Genomic DNA, 25,939 nt, shown 5'->3' with positions numbered 1-25,939 from the left:
TCTTTCTGTTCTCCAATCTGAGTTGGAGCTTTCACTGAATTGTCATGAATTGGCTAAGCGATAAGGAAGAACAGAGGGAGTTTAAATAGCACTCTGTGGCTTTTCCAAATAATTCCTTGCTCAGTTCCTCTTTTGGTCTTTGCCAAAATGCTGTGGAGTCAGTGTTGTGGGCCGCTAGGTTGTCTGCTCTGTGGAGGCAGGAAGCGAGGGCACCTAGCTTCTCCCCATCACTTGGGACAGTGAGAACATGTGGCAGGCACTTAATAAGTAATTTCTGGCAATTATGTGATTTCAAAATTTTCATGATATGGTTTCAGCCTTACCCAAGACTCCCCTTTACCCATGATCCACTCACCATTGCTTGAATGCACCTGTTATTTCTAGGCTGCTGCCTGAGACATTTCTCTCACCTGGAATATTTCTCTGCCTTTCTGATCCTCATTCATCCTTCAGAACCCAGAATAAATGCACCTCCGTTAATAAGCTTCCTTTGAGTCTCACCAATTTGATATAGAGTTAACTTTCTCACTCTGTCTATGCCTGTGCAGAAGGTGATAAAAGACTCAGACAGACCAGATTAAAATCTCTGTTGTGTTACCTGGGCTAGTCATTTAACCATCATAAACCTGGTAGTCCTCAGTTGTGATTTAGGAGTCTGTGCCTGAAGTCAAGAGCTATTAATTCGTCTGTCCATTTATAGGTCATAATTTGTTGAGCCCCCTGCTCTGTGTGTGTCAAGGCTGTGGGTGCTAGGGACACCTAAACTCCTGCTTTCATATTCATGAGGAAAGTGAAACTGACACTAAGAGTTAGTCACATGTGTAGTGAATGTCACAAAGGGCAAGTCTTGGGTATCATGGGGAGGGAATATGCAGAGGTCTGAACTTGACCATGACTTCCTGAATCAATGAGATTGAATTTGAGGTGGAAGGGCATGAAGCTTCCTCCTTGGCACCTGAAGCCAGCCTCAGCTTCCTCCTGTTCCTATTGACCCTGGAGTCTCTGACTCAGGCAGACTGACACCCCATCTCTGCAGCTCCCTGTTTCTGCCAGCCTTGGGGGTATGTGGTGGTCCCTGCCCTCTGAGCTGGGACCATGGCAGGAGGACAGTTTTCTTCCTGACTCTGGCTTGTCTGTTTTTAGCTCTCCTTATCAGTGCTGCCAGTAATTATATCCCTCCCCTTCACCAGCCTTTCCTCCCTGACAAGACTTCTGATGGTATTCATTGTTTTCTGAAATGACTTCTATGAGATTTTAAATAAAAATGAGAAATGGGCTCTTACAGCCTCCACTGTAAGAGTTCAATGCAATTTTTGCTTCCCTTCCCCCAACAAAGTCACCACAGCTCCCCCCTCAAAGAGCAGTCTTCTCCACAGGTTTCTGATGGGGAAGCCTGAGACCGAGGGATTATAAATGAGCAGCATGCAGACATTACAAAATGGAAATTTCACAATGGGAATTATGATCTGGGAATTTCACATTAAAGTCTGTATTTCTGGCTTCTCCTGAACGGTCAAGAGAATCAGCAGAACCATTCACCCATCTCTAAATGGTAATATTGGACTGTTGCTGAGTGGTCACTGTCTCCTTTAGCTGGGGCATACAAGCTGCAGTTCACCTCAGACCCCACTGCTCCCTATTGTATCTCAAACCCAGCTTTAGCCATTTACCACACTTTCTAGTCCCTGCAGATATTTAAGTTTGCACTGAATTTTAATTTGGATTTAAAGTGGATCTGGCACATTGGAAGTGCTGAATTAAGAGTAACTATTATTAATAGTAATTGTGGTAATAATATGCAAAGAGCACAGCCCTAGGGATGGATAAAAAAAAGTTAGGACCTTTTTGCATAGCAATTGGGTAGAATAGTGATAACTCAACCAAATATTCAACATGACACCCTCTCTTGCTCCTAATCAGCACTCTACCTTAAAATGTTTCCTAGCAAAGAGCACAAAATCTTTACCCATAATAGAAACAGAACATGTTGCAGCTAGGTGATTATTATTATTTACCATCACCACATAATTAGACATAATTTCAATAATTGCCCAAACAGAAAGTACACGAATAAATAGTCTTTAGGAAAACACAAATGAATGAAAAGAGAATCCAAGTTGGCTGAGAGGTCTGCAAAATTCAGAGGACATGTTCCCCTGCAGGTCAGGACGGGGTGATATGTACAGAGGAGAATCACCAGAGTTGCAGGACAGCTAGGGATTTGGGTCTTCTTGAGAATGGACTCAGGGCAGTGAGTTTCCTCTGGCTCGTCTCTAGCAAGGTGGCTTTGTTAATCAGCAGGAGGAATAATAATTTGGCTGAACTTGAACCTGCTTTTTACTGAACTGTGACTTTCTGTTCCAATTCTTTCCTTGCCTCTTTCCTCTCTCCCCCCTTCTTGCTCCTTAGCTTCCTCCTTCCGCCAGGCACCCTCTCCTTAGCATCAGTTCGGCTACCAGGCGCTGTGGATGCTGTCCTAGGTGCTGATAACACAACAAGGAGTGAGGGCACAACCCCAGGAGTGGAGCAAGACTTGTTGGAGTTTACAATGCGGTTCCCTCCTTTTCTTGGCTCTTGGAAGTGAGATCCAGTCTGTCATTCCACAAATTCACCAGATTTGTGACCCCTTACAGTCAAGGCTCCTGGTGCAGCGTAATCAGCAACAATCAAACCAGATACGGTTTTCCTCTCTTGGATTTCACCTTCTAGAGGGAGGAGGAGACCGATAAAATAATCACAAGAAAATAACACGAACTGACAAGTGCTATGATGAAAATAAAATGGAATTAGAGTAGACACAGTTACAGAGTCTCACTAGTGGACACTTCGGTTTTCTTCCCTCTCCAGACAGCCTGCTAGGCTCCTTCCCAGTGGGTTCCATTCTTTGCTGCCTTTTTATCTTGGAGTCTGAAGTCAGAGAAATGTGGATTTGAAGCCCAGTTCTGCCTCTTTTATGTGTCCTTGAGCAGTTTTCTTAATATCTCCGAGCCTCAGTTTCTTTATCTGTGAAGCGTATGTAAGGAGAGAGGAATGATGAAATATTGCACATTGAGTGCTAATATGACTCCCAGCACATGTTAGGCATGTGCTCAGGAGATATTTATTTTTTTAAGTGAGTGATATGTGTGTCCTTCTTGTGCTTCCAAGGTCAACAGACTCCTCACTTCCTTTGTGGAGAATTTTGGTTGCCTGTCCCTAGCTCTCATCACCACCACCACATGTAGTGCCTTTCCTGTTCTAGGGCCAAGTTGTGTATTGTTGATTTACTCTGCCTGCTAATTGTCTGTCTCACCAAACCTAACTAAACTTCTTCATTTCCTTTGCAACCCTACTCCCACGCACGGAGCACCCTACTGAGCCCTTGGCAGGCAGGCGCTCGATTGTGTTATTGATTGACAGCATGCATTGAGTTGATTTCTTTGTTTCGATGCTTCATAATCTTCCTCTGACCAGGTGAATGGGGAGATCTGTGTGTCGAAAGTTAGGATTTCATTAGGAACCCACTCACTCTTTATGAAGCTGCTGACTCTCACATGTATAAGGCTATTAGGGCTACAGTCTTCAGAATTACAAGAACTGAATACAGTGGAAAACCCCACCTTTCTTGCATGAAGGAGAATTAAAGGATAATCGCAGGGCTTTCTTCAGCTCCATTTGTGTGTGTGAGGAGCGTTACACTGGCAGTAATTACAGAAAGGAAAGGAAATGGAATAAGTACCAAAGGAAGAATTAGTTGTACTCAACCTAATTAAAATCCTGTAGAAAGAATTCTCTTATTTGGAAGGGTCATCTAACATGACCTTGAAGTCATGGTATTAACCACTGTACTTTTCATTTTAAGGGGAATTAATGGCAGAAAGATCATTTAGGAAAGGCAACCCTTCACTTGCCTTTCAGAAATTAAATGACCTTGATTTCTGAACCACTTCCATCCAATGAAATTAAATTGCATTGAACCCTGTCAGTTAACAAGGGGAAGCTAATCAAGCCAGAGGAGTTTACCCAACTGATTGTTCAAGGGGTCTGGGCCTTGAGCAACACTGGCTGAGTTTTTCTTTTTGTTTTAAAATCACACACACACACACACACACACACACACACGAAAAGTAGCCTTTCTTCCTAAATGGTGCTGATACTTTAATATGTGTCTTAATGGTGGACAGAGATTTTTCTATAGTCTAGCACAGTTTGGAAAATTTGTATGAAGACTATCTACTCAGAGAGAGACTATTGCATTTGAGATAAACCACCACTACACCGCAATAGCTGTCATTTGTGTACTTCTGGTTGTACTAGGCTCTTTGTACACTTTGTCTCATTTAATTCTCACATCTATTCATACCAGCTGCTGTCATCCTCCCTATTTTTGCAGATAAGAAAATGGAGGCTCAGAGATGTGAAGTAATTTGCCCAAGGTCACGCAGCTTAACTGAATGACAAGGTTGGGGCTAGAATCCAGGTTTGCCAGATTCTAAAATCACCATGGGTCTATTGTCCCAATGAAGCCATGTGCCCAACAGGAATATATTTTCCTCAGGCGAGATGTCAGAGCGCATTAATCCCTCATGGAAGGTGTCTTTGGCCCACAGTGCTCTGGTTTGGTAATGGTGATATATTCTGGATGATTGTTGGGTAGAAATTGGCAGGTGTGTGAGAAATCCCTTAAGGTTGAAAGAGACAAGATGACTCATCCTCCTGGGCTGATAACAGCATCGCCATTCAATGCAGGGAATGGAGCTGACAGCTGAGGTTGCTGAGAAGACATAGCTACTAGGGCAGCATTATGAGTGTGGGTCTTGGGGTCTGGTTGTCTGAGATTAATCCTGGATCCACCTCTTTGTAGTTGTGCAACTTTGGGTAAATTACTTAAGCTTCTTTATCTTCAGAATGGATAAAATAATAATAATGATAATGACAAGTCTTCCTTACAAGGGTATTGCAAAGATTAAATGAGGTATTTATATAATTAGCTCACAGTAAGCATCTAGTGTTTGTTAGTAAGATGCAAACTTTGGTCCCTTGTCATGAGAAAACCTGAGCTTCTGGAAGAAGACAAATGGTCAGTTTGCTGGAAGCTGATCACCCAGGGAGTATTGTTTAGGAACAATTTGGGGTAGATCTGACAGAGGGAGAGGCTGCTGCACAGGAAGCAGAAGCTAGGAACTAAAATGTGGAAGGGTTCACCTACTCAGCAGGTGTTCCAGGTAGATGTCTGTGAGAGAAGTCCTGCTAAGAAAGCCACTTAAGAGAATGCCTATGTCTTTTTATCCTTCAGTCTATCCATCTTGTCATTTTTCTATGCTTTGATCCTACCCTTCCATCTACTGTTCATCCATCCATCCATCCTTTCATTTCAGAGTCTCCTTTCTCTATTTCTGTTCAGCCTTCCATCATTGCATCCCTTCAGCATTCCATCCACCCAATCATCCATCCACCCACCCACTGTAAGGGGCAGGAATGGACACAGTGCAGGTTTCCTGATCCCATGCAGACTGGGTAAAGGAGGAGTCAGAGTCCTCAGCGGTTTTTTGCAGGTCTTTTGTTGGGGTTCACCAGACATATGGCAGGCAGGGGTTCTGGGGGGCCAGGAGGCTGGCAGGCCTCCCGGCCCCCAGCAAGTCTTCACTCTATCTGGGCTCTCCGGCCTTCTCTGCTTCTCTCTCGGCTTCTGCTACTTCTTTCTCGGCTTCTCTTTCGGCTTCTACTGGCGTCCCCGTGACGCCGCCCTTAAAAAAGCACAGTCTTAGCTCAGCTGAATCCCGTCTACCTATGCCCACACCCTATTCCAGGTGCCCGCCATCAGGCATGCATTCAGGACAAGGATCCATCATCTATCCTGATGGCGGGAGGGCAGAAAAGCCTGACATTTTCTTTACCCTACACCTACCCACCCACCCACCCATCCATCCTTCCAGCCAGCCCCTTTGCTGTGAGTACTATACACTGGTTAAGAGGACAGATAGTAGGGATAGAGAGCCTGGGCTTTAATCCTATGTCATTTGCTGCTTTCATGACCTTGGGAAAATTCCTTAACCTCTCCACCCTCCAAGTTGCCCACTGGCAAACTGGGACTGCCTTCTGAAGGCCAACGGGAGGGACTGGAGGGTTTTGAGCAAGCGTGCAGCACAATCATACTTAAGTTTTTTCAACTTGCTCTGTCTGTTGTAGGGAGGATGTAGTAAAATGGGGGTGAGACCAACAAGGTAGGTCAGATGGAAGGTGTTGCAAATGAGGCAAAAGATGATGTGTGTACGTGAACCAAGTAATGACAGCTGCCCCTCAGTGGGCACATAGGTGATGTCAGAGGTGGTGCTCTGTGCTTTGCCTGAATGATCTCGCTGAATTTTCCCATTAACTCTAAGAGTTAGAAAATTTTCTTATTTCCATTTTGCAGATGTAGAGAATGCAATTTGAAGAAACTCACAACTGTCCAGTAGCTGGGATTGGAATACAGATCGCTTGAGCTACCTCTCATGCAAGGACTTAAGAAGCAAGGATGAGGAAAGAGATCATTTCCCTGAGACATGGCTGATGGCAGAGCGTCGAGATGACCTGGTCAGGGATTGAGCAGGTGCTAGTGTGCTGGTAAGCTGTCTCTTGGGAAGGAAAAAAGCCCTGGTTTGTAGAGTTTGCCAGTTTGTAGGGTATAAATACTTTCAGCATGGCAGATACAAATCTACTCAGCTGTTGAGACCAAATGTGGAGCAGGGAAGGAACAGTGGGGGTTAGACAGACAAAGGGTTACAGGCACCGCAGCAGTTTTCGGCTTGTAGCCAAGTGCAGACAGGTGTAGTTAACTCTCCAGGAGGGTTTCTAGTTTTCCTTGGGTCAGAGTTTTCAGAATCCCCTGAAAACTGAGAAACTATGCCCCAGAAAATCACTTATTGTCACAAACATTTCACATTTTTTATTGCCATACCAAAGCTCTGATGCTACATTAAAAAATTCAGTATCCTACTAGCATTTAATAAACAAGTCAGCCACAAGCACACATTTAACACCTGTATTTGTGACTATTTGTGACTGAGACGGGGTCCCATGGGTCGAGGCTGGCCATGTGTCTCTCTTCCTCCCGGGACTGGCAGGCTGCCCCAGGCAGGTCACGTAGCAATGGCAGAAACTCTTCACCCAAGAAGAGTTTGTCTCCTCAGCCCCCGGCTTGTCCTGGCACCTGTCTCTTCCACCTCATGCTGTTTGCCATAGCAAGTTACCACAGTCAAGGGGTGTGGCAATAGATTCCGTCCTGTTAGTGGAAGGAAGTCAACTCCCCTGGCAAATAACACACATAGGAAGGTGTCGGGGTATCCTTGAGGCCAATGACCCAGTGTACCATGGGAGGCTTTTCCAGGGCAGCTGGGCCTGCGCCCTCACTCAGGAGACAATTTCCTCCCAACTTTATGTCTCTGTGCCTCCAGCCTTTACTCACTTCTCCTGTTCCTTTACCTTGGGGACAAGAGGACGGAAAGCCCTAGAGTCTTGGGCCTCCTCACTTTCCTCCACTGCTGGTAGGCTGGTTTGCCCTGCAGTTGAGGGACCTGAGCATTACATCATCTCAGCCATTTTGACAAGCCAGCGACTTTCCCCCACTCAGGGTTTCGAGCAAGCCCTTTAGAAAGGTGCTTGCAGATGCAACTTTCTCTAATGCATCTTAAAATTAGTGCCTTTAAGAAAAATATACAAATAGGCCTTATTTATACCATGCACACAACAACAACAAAAAAGGGAAGATAATTAGGCACACACACTGCAATCAAGCATACTGGGTTCGTTGGAATCATTAAACTTAATTACTTTTGCTTGTTATTCCTGGGGCTATAATATCAGTATTAAATGCCTATGGGATCTGCAGTATGTTTGATTTAGCTGAAACAAGGATTTGGTAATTGACTGCCTCTTTGAGAGATTTTTGTCAAAGTGAGGATATGCTGAGTGCCTCCTCTTGATTTTCACGGGACCTGCTTAAACACCTTTGCTTAAAGCCTGGGATATTGTCTGGCAAGCTGTCCCCAAGCCCTGCTAGAATCTCTCCTTTAAGAGCCTCTTATTGCCAGGTGGAATGAATCCCAAGTGCTGACACACTACTAAGCCTTCATCATGGGCAACTCTTAAACCCTAATCATTGCCCCCTTTTTGCAGGAGAAGAAACGGACTTTCCACCAGGCTAAGTAATTTGCCCGAGGTCCTACACCTTGGAAAAGGCAGATCCAGGGTCTTTGCTATTAGGGAAGGTTCCTGAGTCCAGGATTGGTGTTATCATTTCTTTTGTGATTCCCAAAATTTTGGTGTTAGTTCCTCCTCCAACTTCTCGATAAGTCTTGAAAACTCTCTCAACCTCAAGTTCTAATTAAAACCAAGATTCATGAATATGGGCCATGTGCCTGCCACTGCCCATCTTATGCAATCCTCCAACAATGCTCTATACTAGAACATACCATCAAAACATGTGGCTGTTATTATCATGATCGCTTGATACATTTACACATCTGTGTGTTGGGCTGTATCAGGAGTGCAGATGGCAGGTCAGAGCTGGCCACCAAATAGGGCTTTGTTTTTCCACACAACAGCAGATTCAGGTATTTAAAAATATTTTTTTTATTTGTTTTTGCATAGAAGAACTGGGGTGCAGGCCAGAGGTGGGGGTGGTGGTGAGGGGATTCACCAGGAAGAATGAGGAGCAGAACAGGTGGGTCTACTGAAATACACTGCTGAGCGGAGCAGTGGGCGAGGCAGGAGAGGTCTGCTGTGCCATGTGGGCCAGCTCCCTGGCTGGGGACAAACTCAGTGATAGCGCTGAGACTTAAACCCTAGGCCACCAGGGAGGCCCCAGATCCAGGCAGTTACGACTATTCACAGTGCCAGCAGAGATCCAAATTCCTTCCATTTTTAAGCTCTGAGGTTAAGTTTCCACTTCATAATTTCAAAATGGATGCTCCACCTCCAGGTATTGCATCTCACTTCAAGAGAAGAAAAAGGAGGTGGAGGACTGGAGGCAGAAGTGTCCTAGCTAGTGCCTGTGCAGGGCAGCTCTCTCTGAGCTCTGCTGCCCACATCCTCTGAGCAGTATGTCAAGGGGTCACTCCTTCCTCTAGGGAGTTTGGGGAAGACATTTTATTTTAGTTGCTTACCTGGATGCAGTGAACAAAAGCAGGGTTTCTATGCTAAAGAAAAGAGGAAACAGGATATGGGCAGGAAGCGTGTTCTAGTTGTCTCTGGCATAACACCCTGGAGGAACAGACCAACAGGCTTTGCTTATCAAATGCAGGCTGAGGTTCTTCCCCTTGAAAAGTTTCATTTCACTCTCCATCATTTTCTTTAATCCTCAAGCAACCTTTTGAAGAAGTTAATCCACTTTCTTTCCCAAAAGCTCTCCAAGAACATTTCCTAGTCTTTTTTTCTTCAGCTGCAGAAATGGGGAGCAGGGAGCAGGCAAAGGAGTGTCTCTGCTATAGACAGGCCTGAGCAGGGTTCATACCTGCTCCCTACAGCCCATCAAAATCAGAGTTGGCCAACCAGGGACAGCCCTTTGAATTGGGTGCTGGGATGGAGGATGGGTGGAGATTTAATTACGTGATTAGCTAGGCTGGAGTCAAACCTCTCACCATGCTCCTAATTAATTGATCAGATGCACCACCTGCCAACCTTCTTGCTTCCAAAGTCTCCCAGAATGCACTTGGGTGCAGGAGGAGGCAGAAAATCTGCTCACACTTGGGGAATTGGGGACTTCCCCATTAAGTGGGTATGCAGTCAATTAATGTAGGAGCCCAGGGACCCTCTGAGCATGCCTTGTAATGATCAATTAGGGTGAGTAGGTGAAGGCTGCTAGGAAGAGAGAGCTGTCTTAGTTTATTGATTATGTGTGTTGTGGGGAGGAGTGTTCTTGGTATATGGTAGTACTTTCCAACAGCTATTTTCAGCAAAGATAAATTCTATATTCCAAGGAGCAATGGGATAGGGAAAAACAGTAGCAACAAGCTCAATTATAACTGATACGTGTCTGTGAAGATTTGGTTTTGTTTAAGAATTTTCAATCATGAAAATTATGTACACTACTAGTAACATATCATAGCATTTCCTGAATGGTTGCTATGAGTGAGACACTGCTCAATGTCTCACTCATGTTATCTCACTTAATGCTTACAAGAGTTCATGAGAAAGCTAATGCCCCAAATTTCAGAGAAGGAAAGAGGCTCGGAGAAGTGAAGGAACTTGTTCATGTCACACAGCTAGAAGTGGAAGAGCTAGAATTGGAACCCAGTTTTATCTGACTCCAGAGCTTGTATCTTTAAACACTAGCCATTCTATCACCAACTCCTGTCATTTTAGGAAAATTGCATCATGCTCACAATCATAAAGAAAATAATCATCCATAATCCCAAAACAAGGGACAGTGTGTACGAGACATACTAATCTTTTCCTCCCACCACCTTCTTAGACTGCAGCCCCATTTTTACTTCCCTTTCATCCACCCACTCCTTTCACTCTCGCCAGCACTGTATGAAACAGGGGTAAATAGCTGACTCGAGCTGGGCCAGTTATATCCCTGTCACCCAGACTTAGAAGAGGCACAGAGACCATTAGCGGGGGTGGGGGGGGAAGGGCAGGTTGATAGAATGCATGCAGACCCATTGTGAAGGGTGCCCCCAAGGAATCATCACTGGGGCCTTGGTGATGAATCCTGTGGAAGGTGATGAAGGAGCAAAGAAGCTGGTCTGCAGGGGAGGAAGAAGAAGCAGATGGTATGAGAGACAGACTTGAGACAACACCAGGTTCTAACAGTGTGAGGTGAGAGAGTGCCCAGGATTACAACTCTGAGGCCACAACTCTCTACAGCTGTGCCCAGAAGACCTTGATTTACTTACTTGATTCATTATTATTTTAAATTATTTATGTTTACTTAAGCGTCATTGATTTGTAATAGCACATAGATTTCAGGTGCACAGCATTATAAATCAACATCTGCACATACTATAATGTTTGTCATCAAAAGTCTAGTTTTGATCCATACCACTGGACACCTTTGATACCATTTACCCAGCCTCCCTGCCCCCGGTCCTTCTAGTAACCACTATTTTGTTTTAATCGTCAAAAAGTATTTGTTTTATCTTCCACATATTGTTAGCGGAACAATGAGGAACAAACTTGGAGCCAGTGAGAGATGTCCTCAGTGGCTCCACCCCCATCTCCATGCTGATGAGATCGCAGGAGCTGAGGACTACAATTTCCAGCATGCCATAAACTGGACTACCGGAATGGGAGCTGCTGAGGAGAGAGTGAGGTGGCCTTTTTGTGTGAATGGGGAGAGGGAATGGAAGGCCTGTGGGCGGGGTGCTCCTGGTCTTTACTCTTGTGGCTTTAATGCTTTGGATCTGGCTCTCCAGAGACAACATGGCCTCATCTTGACTTTGTGGAGGATGATCTAGCTTGGATCGTACATTTTGAACTTCTGGTCTCTCCTTCTCTCCCAGCCCTCTGAACCTTGCCCAACTGATTGTTTATATTCCCCTGACTAGAGGGGCCTTGGACTTGTTCTGGCAGCTCATGTCTGGGCCCTGCCTGCTTGGCTGGGCCTTTGCCCAGGAGTGTGTGGGTGATTTCAGAGTTTGATGGGGAGTCTGTTATTTGAAATCCTCTCATCCCTATTCTTCTTCTCTCTATTAAAAACCTTTGAGCTGAAAACACTAGAGTCTGATTACCTTGCTTTGAAGTATGTGGGTGATACAAACCCTTAGAACAGGTAACATTGTTTTTTCCTTAGTGATTTGGGGTCCCTGGGTACCCCAAGGTTTTGTCTGGTACCAATTTTGTTTCCCTGACCAGGAATGAGCCTCCAAGTAACAATATGAATGAAATAATATGGCATTTTCCTTTTTTTCACTTAGCATTATTCCCTCTAGGTTCATTCTTGTTAAGACCAACCCTCTTTTAATTTAAGCTTCCTTGAGTGGATTTTTCTCTCTCTGGTAACCCAATGATCCCTGGCCAAATTACAATTCCTGGTCAACATTTTGGAATATTTCCTTATAGTGTTGACCCTCTTTCTTCTCTCCTTCTTTTCCTTCCTCCCATTTTTCCTCTAACCTAAGATGCAGAGAGATGAATGCCTCTTCTTTCTCGTATCACAGTGTGTCATTCCTGGTTTATGCAATGTCCCTCTCATTTTACTAATACCCCAACTGAGTTTGTCCCCAGTCCCTATTCTCAACCCCTTTCCTCATAGAATGCCTCTTCCAAATGCATGTTTAGTTGTAGAATATGCAGAGGTGGCTTTTTCTAAAATATGTATGTGGTTTGGATATTCTTAAATTATGGAATGTGTGATACATCTCAATCAGTTTTCTTCCCTTTTTTGTAGTTGACCCTATAAAGTTGTATTGCAGTTTCCCCTCCCCCCATGTATCTTCTTATGATTTAAATCACTCTTCAGAGAGAGAATTCTGGGTCTAACATCAATTGAATTCTCCTTTGCTCTTCTACCTAGATGGCTTGCTGACTTGTGACTAGATGATAGAGACTTTACCCAAGCCTAAGCTTGGGCTTCTAGAAGTTCAGGGATAAGATTAGAGAATGAATTGATCAGGACTATGTTGATTGGCATGGTAGAAGCCTCCTTCAATTTATTTATTTATTTATTTATTTTTAATTAATAAATTTTATTTTTATATTCCCCATACAATTGCATGCTCCTTGGTGCACTTGGTAGTCTGTGATAGTGCAGGTTTTGCACCTCACTGTGTACAGTGTTGAATATGAACTGAGAAGGGGATTGGGGGCTGCTCCTTCTCTTTGCCCTGCTTTCTCCATATTGACTTCATTTTACAGTAAGTTATTTCTCAAGAGAGGCAGGAATAGCCATGGGCGTCTTCAGACTTACCCTCCATCCCTTTAGCAATGCCAGGCAACAGAAAGAACCTCTTTTTCAAAAAGTTCCAGCAAAAGCTCTTAAATTCATTCTGATTGGGCTGAGATGGATCATATGGCTTTCCCTGAACCAGCCAATAAGATTGTTGGGTCTGGGACATGAAAGCTCTGAGCATGTGGGTAGAGAAAAGTAAAGGGGTGGCTGGTTCTCTTACAAGAAGAAAGGGGAATGGGTGGTAGGTAAGTAATAAGTCACAGGTAAACATCAGCATGGACCAAGAGAAATGCAAAAATGTTCTGTATGTGAACATGTGAAGCATGTGAACATCCAGGAAGTAGGAAGAATAGGAATAAGAAGTAGCAGGTTGAAGCAGATAAGGTGGGACCTTGAATTTCATTAGCTAGTCTCTACTAGTGAACCTATATGGGGACTCCTTGGGGGAGTCCCCCCCTATATGGGGACTCCAACCTAAAGGCCAAGGTCAAAAGGAACCCAAGAATAAAGTGTAGTATTTAAATTCAAACAGATCTGCACTCAAATTCCTTACTATTTGACTCAGGTAAGTCCCTTCCCTTCTATGTAAATTTTCTTCCTCATAATTTTAAAGTGAAGAATCATATGTAAATACTAGACAGTGAAATAAAGACAGAACAGCATAAAGACAACCATAGACTCAACTGTTATGGATATTGGCCTTTCAACATCGATGCCACTTAACATAACCTATCAAAACTATTTATTTGTGTATTTATTTCCCTCATTTCAGTCTGAGTGCTTTAAAGGAAAGAGCTATGGATAATTCATTTCTTTCTTGCCAATACTGAGAACATAGTAGGTTTTTAATATATATTAATTCAATAAGTTAACTTTGGGCTTTGACTCTGGATTAATTAGATGGGAGGCTAATGATGGGAATGACCCAGATAGTGTGATTCCTTGAGAAATTCCATCTTAGCTATCATTTTCACCTTGACCAAAGCTTCATATCTTCACTTTAATCCAAATCTAAATCCTACCCTGAACACAACTAAATGCCAAGTCCCTGGTGGACATTAGCCAGTCCTTGAGATTTACATAGAGAAAGGTCAGCTAATAGTGAAATTGGGGAGGGTTTAGATATAAGCAAGAGTGTAAGCAGTATTTTATGAGAACCCATATAGAGACGAGTACTTTTTGTAAATTTAGCATGGCAAGATTTTAATAAATGAGGCCATTGGGATGTGTGGGGCTTTATATATCATGCCCCGTATTTATACTCCTGTCAACTTTCCTCCTCTAGGCAATATATTTATTATAGTCCATTTCACCACTTCTCACAAGATAGATACTGTATCATGTCAGATAAAAATAAGTGAGGTGCCCTGTCCCTTCCCTGCTACAGTATACAGGTGCCTTAGGGAAGGAAATTCTATGGGGACAAAATCTGAAGGGGTGGGGGGAAGCAAATATTGTTTTTAAAAATAATAATAATAATAAAAGAGCTCATAAGCTCACAGCAAATACAAAAAAAAAAAATCAGTGAGGTGGGCATGGGTCTGAAGTAATCAAAAGGCTAGCAGAAGAATTGGGAGCAGAAGATCTGGGAGCAGTTCATGTTTTAAAAAAATCATTCTCCTTTTTGCTCAAACTGGTAGGACAACTGTGAGCCTGGGTGTCTTACTATGTGGTCCCAAGAAATTCACCATCCTTCAGCCCCTCACCCTCTTAATGTTGTTTTCAGTAAAGGAAAGGTTGGAATAATTCTCTGATAAGGGCAGCAAAGGTAAGGATTGTCTCCTTCCCTTAAAATATTAACACATTTTCTACACAACTTCATCACATTCCTGATGCCTGATTGGTCCAGCTCCAGTCAGGTGATCTCCCAAACGAATCAGCTGTGAGATCAAATTGTAAGCTTCTGACTGTGGCCATATGAGGATGGTGGGGCCTGGAGAGAGGGCTGAAAGGTTTCTAGGATAACAGGAGCTTTTGCTAGCAGCATAATTCTCTAGGCATCATCTCTAAAGTGTTTCTCATCAGTCTCTTCCTTCATCTCTCTCTTTATTCTCCCAACCCTTGAAAATGCCACCTTCCTAATTTCCTAGGTGCATTGTTGTGACATTGTGATTTATAACAAAAAATATATAATGCGTTTATTCTCATTTTTGGCACATAGTTCCTAAAATCCTTGGAATTTCCTAATAAAGATAGCAAATGGTATGTCTTTTGTTATGTTAATGAGGTGACTTTTCTTTTAAGAATGGGAGCTGGTTGCTAAGAGGACTGAATGTGTGATTGGAGGGTTGGAACTTTCAGTCCCTCACCAGGGAGGAGAAAGCCTGGAGGTTGAATCAATAGCCAGTGGTCAATGTGTAATGGAGCCTCCACAAACACCTAAAAAAGATGGAATTCAGAGAGCTTCCAGATTCGTGAGCATGTGGGCATTTGCAGAGCGTGGTGTGCCTGGAGAAGGGCTGGAAGCTGCCAACATGCTTGCCTCCTGCACCTCTTGCGTCTGGTTGTTCCTGACTTTTATAATAAACCAGTAGTCTAGTAAGTAAGATATTTCTTTGAGTTCTGTCAGCTGCTCTAGAAAATTAATTGAACCCAAGATGGAAACTGTGGAAACTGACATCTGAAGTGGGGAGAGATTAGTCTTGTAAACATGAGCCCTTAACTGTGGAATCCGACACTGTCTCTGGGTAGTGTTAGAATTGTGCCATATTCCTGGACACCCAGCTGGTATCTGAAAATTCCTGGTGATGTGAGGGGAGTCTGTTCCCCCCGGGGATTATTTTTGTCATCAGGACATCAAAACAGTAGTGATCTGCCCCCCAACCCACTAAAAGCCATTTCTGTCTCCCCTTTTCAATTTGCCCTTTTAAGTTCCAGACATAATGAACTACCTGGACCCGAGTTGTCCTTTATCCTTTATGCCTCTGTCTTTGTACACGCTTTCCCCCATGCTTCAACTACTGACAATGCTTAAAATAACAAATGGATTGCCTAGTTCAAAAATCCTTCCCTGATCGCTCTCTCTAATTCTCTGTCTTCTCACACCATACAAAAGCACCATATATCCTTAGTATTGCAATTATCTGTCTATTTATCTATTCCTCCTATAGACTATAAGCTTCTTGAGGTCAGGACTAACCTTTGTCTTTATCTTCAACACTTAACTGAGTCCTGAACACATACAAGCTTAATAACTGTTCATGAAATAATGAAAGACCTTTAGAACCCTTGACAGATCATAGGGGAAATCAGAAATTAGAATTCAGAGCTAGGCACCAAATGATGCAGGAATTATGACCCTGTAATATTTAGTGGAAAATTTTCAACAAGAGCTTCTTTGGTTTCTAATCAGGGGAATTATGTTAATGAGTCAACTTGCAAAATCCCTGATAATCATGTTCCAAACTTACCCCACTGGGTCTCATTTAGATGGAAAGGATAACAGAAACACTCTGCTAATGAAGACAATTTCTGTCCTCAATTAGCACGTGCCGCCCTTATTGCACTCTGAGGACCTCCTATCCGCTGGACACAAAGAGCGAACTCAGCAAATCACAGACTTGGGGCTTTTCCAAGTCCACTGTTACCTTTTCCATTACAGCTACTAGGTTTCCTCACTCTGAGACTCACTATGTATTTCGTTCACTGATAATCTTTAAGGGTCTGTCTACTAATGATGTCAAGTATTGATTCTTTGACTCTGTCTCAACACAAGGTCATTGAGTGAACCCAGCATCTGGGGTGATAGACTAGGGTCACCTGGAAGCTTTGATCTTCAAGGCATCGGCACATGAATATTAGCCAGAATGCAAGATGACAGGTAAGGATGTGCAAATTCACTTATTCATTCATTCTGTCTTTCTGTTTTGTAGGAGGCATCTATGTTTGCCCATTTAGTTTTATTATAATGTTCTTATAGGACTCTGGCTCCCTGACCACAGTGGCTTAATTCAAAATCAGCATTGAACTTCCCCAGGCATTGATTAAGAGAACCAAAATCTCTCCAGCTGTGAACATTGTAAGATACTTCAAGAGCAGTCACAGTGAGGATGAGTTGACAGACAAAGAGAGCTGAGATAAAGATGGAGTTCCAGATGCAGGGTGTCCCTGCCCTTCATGAAATTTAATTTTAGGGATTATATGAAACAGTCAATTGCCTGGCCTTTTTCTGGTTGGGATCGTTTTCTTCTGACCTCCATTCTTTCTTTCTTCTATAAGACCCCTAATTTATAGCTGTCCCTGTATTGCCCCAAATAAAGACCATATTTCCCACCTGCCCCTTGCAACTGGATGCTAATGTGACTAAGCTCTGGACAACATGAGGTAACAGAAAGCTTGTGTATAATTTCTGGGATTCCCTTGAACTAAAGGAATGGATCTTCCCCTTGCTGGTTTTACTTTTCTCCCCTCCTGCTGGCAGGAGTGTTGATGTGATAATAATCTACCTGGCATCATAAAGATGAGGACAGTACCCAGGGGATGGTGGAGAATGAGATCAAAAGAATCTGGCTCCCTCACATTGTCAAGCTGCTGTGTCAGTCCAGACATGCTTACATCCAGACTACTACAAGTCAGAAAAGAGAGAAATCTTTAAATATTTATTTTAGTTGAGCTTCTGGCTTGCTGGTACAGTAGGTGAAATGATAATCTATTCTAAGTAATAGAGTGAGTTTCTGTTTGTGATCCCAAGAGTCCTGAATAATTCCACCATTAATTGAGTTTCTAGTACATTTCAGGTTCTGGAGGGGTCTAGGAAAGAAGGAAACAAACGTGGTCCCTGTGGTCACAGTTTAGCAAGGGATGGAATCAACCAGTTACATGAAGAGTTTTGTCATCACAGTTGAGATCTATGTGATCAAAGAAAAGACACATTGAGAACAAACATCAGGAAAAGCTGAAAAACTTGGACATGAAGTGTCAATTTTTAATCGAGAGTTTGTCAAGCAAAGTCAGGTCTTGGGATCTATACAAAGGTCCCAAGAATGGAGGGACTTCCTTCAAGGTCCGAGGAAGTTGAAGGAAGGAAGTTCAAATCATAAGGCTAAGGATAGTGAAGGTGGGAAGGTGATGTGGTAGGCCAGAGCCTTCAGGGCCATTTAGGACAATGTTAAGAGTTTGGGCTTATTTTAAAAGTAGTGGAAAGTCACAGAGCTTTTAGGCAAGGTCAGGTCCACAATTAAAAAATGTGACTCATGCTAATAGTGTATGGGATTAGGTTTAAGATGTGGGGAAAGCAGGAGACTGTTGCAGTAGCTCTGTCAAGAGATATGGAGTCTTAGATTAGGGTGGAGGTGGCTGCAATGGGTGTACCTTGACTTATAAGGCCTGGAGAATCTCTCAAAGATGTCCAAATCAAGGCTGTACCTTGAACTCTCTATAGTGGGTGCCACTGACTGTCTTTCCTCACCCCCTCACTCACACCCTCCTCACCCCCAATATCCACTTATACCATCCTAGCAGACTCAATTTTGATTGGCTTCCCCTTCCTGACCCAGGCAGCACCAGGGGGATGCTGAACCCCATCTCAACACAAGAACTGAATCTGATTGGTCCAAGGGTAATTCTGTGACCCAATTAGGGAATCATTCAGAGTGAACAAATGACACCAAAGTAGCCAATAGGAGGCAACAGGAAATTTATTATATACTTCCAGGTAAAGATGGCAACTCCTAAAGGAAAATCACCGGAAGTAATCTTTCTTTTTCCCCTGATATTTATCATCTGAAAATAAGTAGCACCAACCTGAGGATGCCCATCCCCAGCATGACTAAGGCGAGAATTGAAAAGCACCTGAGTCCTGACAACACTACTGACTGGCTGAGTCAACCACTCCTGGAGCCCATTTTCTCTGAGATACCCTCTTGGGGAGATGAGACATTTCCCAATCATGGAAGCCAGCTGGAGCACTGAATTCTCTTACTTGTATTTGAGATCACCATAATTGACACATTCCAAACACACACCAGGGAAAAACTATTGGGCACCCCAGGACTGTTTTGGTCAAAGACCTGGGTTCTTTCCCCCAGGGCATTCACTTTGCCAGCTCAACTTGTCTGAAGAAGAGATGAAACAGGAAAATGTGAGGAAATAGGAAAAGGAGGAAGGTTTAGGGTCTACATAGAAGGCAATGAGCCCTAAAAAGGTTATGAGAAGCTAACAGCAGGAAAGAGCTATGTCAGACAGACCAGCTGTAGGCTGGCATGGGGGAAGTTGAAGGGGAAAGCTTGGGAAGAGGATGGAAGGAGCTGAGGCCATAATGAGTATGAGGTAATGAGGACAGGGACTGAGATGGTGGCTGCGAGGGGAAAAAAGGTGTGGGTTTGAGAAACACACTGGTCTCTTTCCTTTCCTTCTGCAGAAACAGTGAACAAGAGAAATGAGCTCTAATTGCTCTCGGAGCTTCCCAGGGTCTCAGAATGCTTGAGCTGATCTGTGTTTAGAGCCTTCTGGCTATTTAGGCAATCTCAAATACTCTCTATCTCAAGAAGATCCCCCCCTCCCAGTAAAATCTCACTTATTCATGAATTTAATCTTTTAGTGTGTGGGGGGGGGCACTCTAACAGGAAGTACACACATAGTGTTCTTGTTATCACTCCTGTTTCCATACCCGCAGCAGACATCACTAATCAATTGTCCTTTTCTTTCCTGAGAAAATCAGACTCCTTCCAGAATCACCTCCGAGGCACTACCAATTGATCTGAGTTGGATGAATGTGGTGAGATCCAGTGGTCTCCTTGACTAACACCTGCCCAACCACGGGCAAAGCCCTCGTGTCACTCTGGCTGCTGTAACAGATGACCATATTGGTGACTTCAAACAATGGAAGTTTTTCCTCTCACAATGCCAGATCTTCTACCTTCTGTGCCTCAGTGTCCTTTTTTGTAAAATGGAGCTGGCAGAACGTTCCTCACTGGGCCATTGGGTGTTAAAGGGTAAGGGCTCAATGAACATTGGTGATTGGGATGGGTAGTAGCTCTGAACTACCAAACATGTCCTTGGGAAGCTAATCAGGGAAGCCAGTCTGATAAAGCACCCCAATTGTCTCAACCCAGCAGTTCCAGAGAGGGATAGGGGTGCTGCTGCTATAAGCAGATTCTAGGTGTTGTTTGTCCTCAACAGAGCTGCCATTAGTAAAGCATTCTGTGGAAGCAACCAGCTCGTGGGACTCTGAGAATTCACCTCCAGATTCGAGGACCCTTTGTCCAACTTGCAGGCAGGCCGCCTGGGCACTGAGGAGAGCCAGGCGTATATGCAGGGACTAGGCCGGGGTTCCATTTCCATTCTCCCACTTTTCCTTTGCACCCTCCCTTTCCCCCTCCCTTTCTGTTTTCCCCACCTCTCCCTCCTCCCGCCCACCAGGGAGGCAGCCGGCTGTGTCGGAGACTGGCGTATTCTCTTTGCATCTGCCAAACTGAAGCAGCATATTGAGGCTTGCCTGCAAATGTGAAATAGATGGGAAGTGTTTTGCACTTCAGTGGAATAACAGGTGTTACTTCTCCATGGATGGTGGAGGACGGAGCTGACATGTCTCCTGGGGTGCAGGGGAGGTGAAGGGAGCCTGCCACTCACCTGGGCCATGGGTGACTTCTGGCCATGCATTGAGTACTTACAGTTTGCTTAACACTGCACATGTGGAAGCCCATTGGATGCTCTCCACACAAGCCTCCTGAGGAAGAAATGGTTATCTTCAAGTTCAAAGATGAGTAAGTTAGGGTGCTGCAGAGAGGCGGTGCCAAGTGGGGATTTCAGTGCAGGTGCACCTGAGGGCAAGGCCTTTCTCTGGTCCCCACGCCCCCTTGGCTTTGGGGAGATGTCTCAAAGGACTTTTAACTTTCTCAGGATATGCCAGATGACACTACCTTCAGGTGCTAGATCTTTCTGTAAAGGGCCAAATAGTCAATATGTTAGGTGTTTCAGACTATGGTTTCTGTTCCACTGCTCTGCTAGTGGGGCAGAAAAGAAGCTGTAGACAGTGAATGAGCAGATGGACATGGTTGTGTGCCAATCAACTTTATTTCCAAAACCAAGCACCAGCTGGCATGTGGATCTCTGAAGCCAACCACCCAGCCACCTGAGCTTAACACCTGTCTTTTGTAGCTACCAGCTGTGTGACCTTAGCTAGCCCCTCTGTGTCTCAGTTTCCTCATCTGTAAGTTGGGAATAATAACACCTCGTCAAAATCATCAGAATTGCAATGCCTCCTGAGGCTGTGAGGGTGAAATGAAAGCATGAAGAGTTCCCAGGTGTGTCTGGGAAATAGATAAAAATAGAAATAGATAAAATAGAAATAAAAAATAGAAATAGATAAAATAAAATAGATAAATAAATAAAAAATAAATAAAATAAATAGATAAGGTAAAATTAAAAATGGAGATAGATAAAAATAATGGTGCTGATGCCTACAGGTGAAGGCGGGGTCTATGCCAATCAGCATCAGTAAGCCATCATCGTGACCATCACCTTAAACACGTGGGAAGGACAGAGCTGTAAATGGGGGCAATACCTGCTTCGCAGGGCTGCGGCGAGGATGCAGTGAGAAAGGACAGAGGAACAATTAGGAAGATGTGGCGTCTCTACACAATGGAATACTGTTCAGCTATAAAATAGATGAACTCATTTGTGACCATTTGGCTGGAACTGAGAGGCTGGTGCTAAGTGAGAAGGAGAAAGACCAACCTGGAGCTTTCATTCTTGTGTGGAATACCGAGAAACAAAAGAAATAAAGTGGCAGAACTAAACCAGAACAAACCCTAGAAATATAACTGCAGAATTGAGGCTACTGGGGTGAGGGGGGTTCAGTGGTTTAGGGTAAAGGACTCTGGGTGCTGCTGTGGGGAGTGTATGACATACATCTGAGGAGGTGGGACCTATTCCCCTAAGTCATGTACAGTGTTGTAAACCCATATTTTATCTCAATAAAATAAAAAGTAAAAAGAAATAGATAAAAATAATGGTGCTGATGCCTACAGGTGAAGGTATTTGGAATATTCACTCTGTAACAGATGGTGTAGGTGTACTGGATCATTTAATTCTTACAACAACCCTAAGAAGTAACAAACATAAGCTCCTCGTATTAGTTTCCTGAGGCTGCTCGAACAAACCACCACACATTTGTGGCTTAAAAAGCCAGAAAGCTAGTGCCTCCCTGGTGGCGCAGGTGGTTGAGTGCAGTGCTGTGAAGCTGTCCGCAGCCTCTGCAGTGCCGGTTCGATCCCCGTTGGCCGCAGAGAAACCCACATGGTGCAGCAGACCTCTTCTGTCTCTCCCGCTGCTCCCCTCAGCAGTGTATTTCAGTCAGTCTGCCTGTTCTGTTCCCCGCTCTGTCTCTGGTGAATCCTCTCACCCTCCTGTGCCTCTGGCCTATACCCCTGTTCTTGTATAAATAAATAAAATCTTTAAAAATAAACCCAAAACCAGAAATCTATTCTCTCACAGTTTTGGAGATCAGAGTCTAAAAGCAAGGTGTGGCCAGGCTGTACCCTGTCTGGAAGCAAAGGTAAGAATCTCTCCTTTTCTCTGGCTTCAGTGGCTGCTCACATCCCTTGGCTTGGAGCCACATCACTCTGGTCTTGCTTTTCTGGTCACAGTGTGTCCTCATCTGGGTCTGTCTCAAACACCTTTATGAAAAGGGCACTTATGATGGGCTTGAGGGCCCACCTGGATGATCCAGGGTAACCCCTCACCTCAAGATTCATGATTTAATCACAGCTGCACAAACTTTACCACATGAGGCAGCACTTTTCAGGGAGGACCTGAGAGCTTTGGAGCCACATGCTGCCCACTGCACCCCCTTTGTAGGTTTCACAGGAAGTAGGTGGCAGAGTGGCCTGGCTCTGAGTCTGCACCCTCAACCACCACCAGGCTGCTTCCTCTGTGCTGCCACTCACGGCGGTTTAAGGATTTAATGACACAGTGCACTGAAGATCTTTAGCACAGTGAGGACGAAAGGTCAGGTGAGTGAGGGGTGGGGTAAGGGTCTGGGATGAGGCCTGATGTGCATTATTGACCTGGTAATGAAAAATCAGAGCCATGGAGGCTTTGCCAGGAAATCCCCACCATCAAGTCCAAACTGCAAGTACGTGGAGACCAGTGAATGCTGCACCCACGTGTTGGAATTGCTGTCACTAAGCTCTGCCGACATCTCTTCCTCTCAGGCAGTATCCTAACAGATTTTTGCAAGTCAGAAAACTCCACAGTCACAAGATAAAACTCTCTTCCCCTCCTGACATCTTGTCTTGGCCTCTGCTTTGGTCTCCAAGCTCCTCCGCTTTTGGCTGAGAGGAAATGACTTCAGCCATAGGTGCTAATCCATGTGTATGAGACCGATGCTTTGGCATCAGAAGTCTCTCTTGCCCTCTTAGTCTGTCTCACCATATGCTCCACAGGCTCTGCGGCCTGGTGTCCTCAGCAGACAGCCATGTCCTTTGGGGTGTGATGTGTGGCGTACGTATGAGTAAGACTGACCCCATCCCAGGTCACTGTCGGTTCCCTGAGGTCAGACACAAACCAAGAGCTTTGGGGTCCTGGCATCCGGAACAGATGTTGTTCTCACATTAATGCATAACATTTCAGAAGAGGGATTTTCTGTTCCTGCTCGCTCCTAAGTGCTGCTCCTGCAGCATCCCGGGGAGGACCATGTGTTCCAGACATGAGGAGCAGCCAGCCAGGCATCGGGGACACAGAGATTCCTGGGGCTGGTATTTGGGAATATCTGAGCACTTTCAACTCTTCTGACCTCAGCGTCTCCTAGAGACAGTGGGTCCAAGTAGGTGGAGCGAGCATGCTTGGGGAGGGCCCCAATGCACCCCTGCAGCCCAGATGTGACAAGTGACACTAGTTTGTGGCTTGGATGCCAACAAATACACAGGTGTTTCCCCCACAGGTCAACACTCGGTGTGTGTCTATTCTCAGGTGTTTCATAAAGGATGGAAGGTGTTAAGGCATTTCTTCTACAGAATCCATTCTGTTGGACATTTCATATGTCTCCTTGAAAGCAACAACAACTCAATGTATAGGGTGGGGCCGCTGTAAGTCCAAGGCCTACTTTACACAGCCACATGCATCATGGACACACTGGCATCCACTTGGACAAGCAGGAGAGCAACCAACAGGAATGAAAATATGAAACACATGCAGTGTGAAGTCTCTGTAAACCGCTGATCACAATAGATGTGCAATCGTAAGTGCTCATTCACAAGTGTTATTGGGTCAAAGGGATCATACCCATGCCAGGATGTGAGTGGGTATTAGCAGCATCAAAAGGAAAGCAGTGAAGTGACTAAGGCCAGGCAGGCTCAGGTTCAAACCCTGATTCCACCAACCTGCATAGATTGATGGTTGGCACTTGACAGTTATGCCTGCAGAGGAGGTTTGCTGTCTCTAAGAGTGAGCTCGCCCTGGGAGGGGCAGTCTCTGCCAGGTCAACAAGGCCTCGAGATATCAAAGCATCATAAACTACAGAAAATTAAAAAAAACAACATGATTAATAGAACCGTCCTTGGTGGAGTCTCAAAGAGACACAGCAATTCTTGTACCCATGGGGCTTCCAGAGTAGTTGATATGATTTATGCCTATTTGCAATACAACCAAGTCCATGAAGTACAGTGAGATGATTTTAGCAGCAAAATCATCTCTTCATAAACAATTTCAGGTAGAAAATATACGCAAAAATCCCCAGTGACTTTGCTATAAATCAGTAAAATTCGATAATAAAATGAACTTAGAATGTAATTCTGATCTCCACAGAAAAGTAAGATACCTAAACATAAACAATAAAATGTGCCTCTTCCATGTTGTGTGAAATTATAAATCTTTATTGAAGGAGATAAGAGGTAAATAAATGGAGCCCATATCTTCAGTATTGGGGTACATGCCAATTTATTCCAAATTATATAAGCATTTTGTAATGTTGTATTCTTTATTATTTGAAAAGATACTGAAAGAACAGCTATTTGAAAATAATCAAGAATTTTTTCATTCAAGAGCAATGAAAGGATTGTTCTATTTGACTAAGAATGTATAAACTTGACATAAATATATTAGAAGTTTAATATATTTTAAATGTGGTATTTCAAATCAGAGGGAAGGGTTAATCATACATTAAAAGGAGCTGAAGAAATGAATTGACTTTTTTTTAATATTTATTTATTTATTTATACAAGCACTGGGTACAGTCAGAAGTGCGGGAGGGTGAGAGAATTCGCCAGCGCCAGAGCAGGGAACAGAACAGGCAGAGTGATGAAATACACTGCTGAGGGGATCAGCGGGCAGCAGGGGAGGTCTGCGCACCATGTGGGACCCTCACCCGCAACCAGGGATTGAACCGGTGCTGCAGAGGCTGCAGGCAGCTTCGCAACCCAGCGCTCAACTGCAGCGCCACCGGGGAGGCCCTGGAAATGAATTAACTTTATGTAAAAAAAAAAAAAGAATTTAGATCCCTACCTCATGGCTTATACTGAAATAAATGTTATTGTTTAAATATTTATACAAAAATAAAAACAATATAAACTTTATGTAAAAATATACAGGTGCAGGCTTTCATTCTCTTGGGAGAGGGGAAGGGCTTTTGACACCTGAAATCAAAGTGAAAAAGCATGGTGGAAAATTATTGGGGCTTTGTTGGAAAGATACATTTGAAGATGTAACTCTTAAAATAAGAACAGTGTTGTTGGGCCTCCCCTGGTGGCGCAGCGGTTGAGCGCTGGGCTGCGAAGCTGCCCACAGCCTCTGCAGCACCAGTTCGATCCCCGGCCACCGGTGAGGGTCCCATATGGTGCGACAGACCTCTCCTGCTGTGCCCGCTGCTCTCCTCAGCAGTGTACTTAGTCACTCTGCCTGTTCTGCTTCCCGCTCAGGCTCTGTTGAATTCGCTTACTCTCCCGCGCATCTGACTGTACCCAGTGCTTGTATAAATAAATAAATAAATAAATAAATAAATAAATCTTTAAAAAAAAAAGAAACCATATTATCTCAATAAATACAATTGAAAAAAATACCACTAACAAATTTTATGATCACACGAACTAAAATCTGCCTTGCAAAGGAGAGTTTAGTTAAAGGACAAAACACACATTAAAAAGAGTACTT

At 44.0% G+C, this 25,939-nt stretch overlaps 1 long non-coding RNA gene across 1 annotated transcript; it reads left to right on the top strand.

Moving 5' to 3' along the window:
• Window positions 1-938: 938 nt before the first annotated feature.
• On the top strand, window positions 939-19,701 carry LOC119240194 (uncharacterized). Its single transcript, XR_005124100.2, has 4 exons — window positions 939-1,061; window positions 6,395-6,585; window positions 16,569-16,673; window positions 19,512-19,701. It is a non-coding gene; the product is annotated as an uncharacterized LOC119240194 (long non-coding RNA).
• Window positions 19,702-25,939: the final 6,238 nt, after the last annotated feature.

This window comes from Talpa occidentalis, unplaced genomic scaffold, assembly GCF_014898055.3.
Source record: "Talpa occidentalis isolate TD23 unplaced genomic scaffold, MPIMG_talOcc4v2.1 talOcc4.12, whole genome shotgun sequence".
NCBI lineage: Eukaryota > Metazoa > Chordata > Mammalia > Eulipotyphla > Talpidae > Talpa > Talpa occidentalis.
Note: the sequence above shows the minus strand (reverse complement) of the source record. Positions and strands in the feature narration are given on the sequence as shown.